This window comes from Phaethon lepturus, unplaced genomic scaffold, assembly GCF_000687285.1.
Source record: "Phaethon lepturus isolate BGI_N335 unplaced genomic scaffold, ASM68728v1 scaffold11781, whole genome shotgun sequence".
NCBI lineage: Eukaryota > Metazoa > Chordata > Aves > Phaethontiformes > Phaethontidae > Phaethon > Phaethon lepturus.
Window position 1 is genome coordinate 1 of NW_010518569.1, and position 2,848 is coordinate 2,848.

The following is a 2,848-nucleotide window of genomic DNA, read 5'->3' on the forward strand; positions in this document are numbered from 1 at the left end:
CCGGGAGCCGCCATCGGGTGGGCGGTGAGTGCTGTCTGCGTACACGGGGGAAGCGCGCAAGCAGAGTGGAAACAGCTCCTCCGGCACGCAGCAGCTTACCTCGAAAGCCCCCTTAGCTCTTGCCCATCAACAGCTCCCTCTGGGTCCTAGCAGAACAGGCGGGAGAGCCGCTCTCCCGGGGCAGATTTCTGGGCAGGGACCGTCGAGCAACAGCAGTGGTGTAGCAGAGGGCATCGGTATTTAGCGCAGCCAGCACTCATGGGCTCAGCTATGCTGGAAGACGAAATCTCTTGCTGCTCAGATACCCTCTTAGCCCACTGAGGATTCACGCCTCTTTGGGGCTGGGAAATCATAGGAAAAATATCAGGATTTTCTCTGCTCTCTTCCTTCTTGAGCTGATGTCTGCATTTACTAGTTTAAACATCTCCAGAAATGAAACCAGGGTGATAGCCAGTAAAAATAGAAGAGGAATGACAAGTTCCTGTTTTGACCCAAAGTCTGTTGAAGTAAATTAAAAAGCAGTCCTTTTCCTTCAATAGTTTGCAGATCAGGCCTCTGCACCCTGAATGGACTGAAAGATCTCACTAGTGAGATCTCACATCGCCAAAGCAAACACCACTAAGACCTAGTTCTGCTTCTGTGTTTCCTTCAGTGGGAAGGAAATTTCACTGCTATTGAAGGAGAAATTAGTCTTTTCATTTACAGCCTAATCTTCTGAAAAAGGAAAAGCGTCTGGCAACACCATCTTTTGAACAGCCATCTTCTGCAGGAGCACTTGAGAATGCTTGCCTTAAAGCAAATTGTACTTCAACGTTTGTGTACTAAGAGTTTGGGATAATCTGGCTGAAGCCTCCTTGACTTCAACAGAAACCTTTCCATTCACTTTAAAGAACTTTGAGGTGTGCCCTAATAATGCAACATTAGGAGGTTTCTGCTCCATTTTCCTGGAGGATGTACAATTTTATTTTTACAAAATGATTACAATTACATGGGCAAATAATGTTGTACTTCAGTAGAACAAAGAGAAATACCACTGTGCTGCTGAGGAGGTTGAGTATCTCTGGAAAAGTTACTTTTCATTATATTTGTTTAAATTAACAAGAGGGAGATTACTTTAATTTCAAAGGGTTTATTAATGGCTAATAGCTCTCAGCTGTGATACAGTACAGAGAAAAGACAGATCATTTAAAAGTACATCATTCACTTTAAGAACTAAACCATCTTTAGAGTCTTGTCCCTGCTGCGCTGCTGCTTTTCTTTTTAACTACACCTATAATCATCTTTGGCTATCCTGACAGAAGGGATCTGTGTTTGTGGAATTTTCCACATTGCTTCTGCATGAACATGGGAGAATAAATCATGGTGCTTTAGTACGTGTATCATGTTCCCATGTTTTAGGTCTGAATATATCTATCTTATAAGCAGCCTGTCCAATTAAATGTGCCATCTGCAGGCACCTGGCCATACTGTATCAGTAACAGGGTTTATTCACTATGAAAAAAAGGTTTTAAACTTCTTTTCTACTGAGTTGACTGCAACTATGAGCCAAAGTAATAATCTGAATGTGATAGGGTGATTTTATCAAGAAAAACTGCAAGTATTACAAGTTTGCTCAAACTAGATATTTACATGCAAACCCCTGTACTATAAATTCTCCTTCTTTTCCGCACAGGCATTGCAAAGAAGCAATGCTCCGCATGCACCCCAGCCTCTGGGCTATTCCTTCCTGGCAAGTGAGAGTTTGGCCATCTGTATCCTCATCTCAAGTGCTGCTGAAAGAGAAGAGGCTATCTGGCACAGTGCAATACTGTGTCCCTCTCTCTCTCTGAGCCTATAGACAACTGCAACCTGAGAGAGCGAAGTTATCTTTAAAATACTCTCAAGCCATTCCTCCTGCCTAAAATGAGGCTCAGGGGAGGAATGCTGTATCAAGACCATCACTCCAGGGAAGTTATCTTTTGTTTAGACAACACTAAATGAGATTGGTGTTATATTTATCAGTGCAATAAACTGTTTCTAAGGTACCCGTCATTTAGTTTCCAAGATCTAGTACTGCTTTTATCCTTCTCTAAAGTGATCCACAAGATGGAATTTAACAAGAAAAGAGAAGCTATGGAGGCTTTGTAGTAGAAAGTCTATAAAAAAATCTCCCATATAGTAAATAGAAAATGAATAAAGAAGGAAATATTTCCAAATTTTGAGGAGTAATTGCAGGCCACAGAGGGGAATAAATAAACAGAAAAAGACGTAGGGTTCCTTCAAAGAAGGAAGTATGCATAGTTAAGCCTTACTTCTCCGCTCTCCCCCCCCCACCACCCCGAAAATAATGCCAGAACTATTACAGGTTTAGCTAAGCCTACATGGGCAAAATTCTGCCTCAATTTGTAAGCAATCGTCCAGCTGTTACGACAAATACAAGCAATCTAAGATTGTGCATCGCTTTTTTATTTTAAAACATGATCTTCAACAGCCTATCTGGAAGTTACTTGGTCACCAGTAAAGCTAGTCTGATTCATGGCAGATATTCCTTTTTCATGTGTTGGTACTGATCAGTAAGAGTATTTGGGACTCCTTGAAGCAGATCGTTTGCCTCTTTCCAAAGGAGGAGGGACAAGGCTAATGAGAAAATGTACTAATGATAAAATTCTTGTGTAGTTCAAATGAGGCACAGCAAAACCCCTATAGTACTTTTGCTCTGCATAGCATGTTTCTCCTCAGAGAGGCTGCAAGGCAGGAAGCTACATGCCTGTAAACAGGCTTTTTGTATACAGGTTGTGCATGTAACCTCCATCTGTGTCCTGTGCTCAGTAACCTCATGCTCCCACTGGGCTAATCCAGCTCCTGCTGA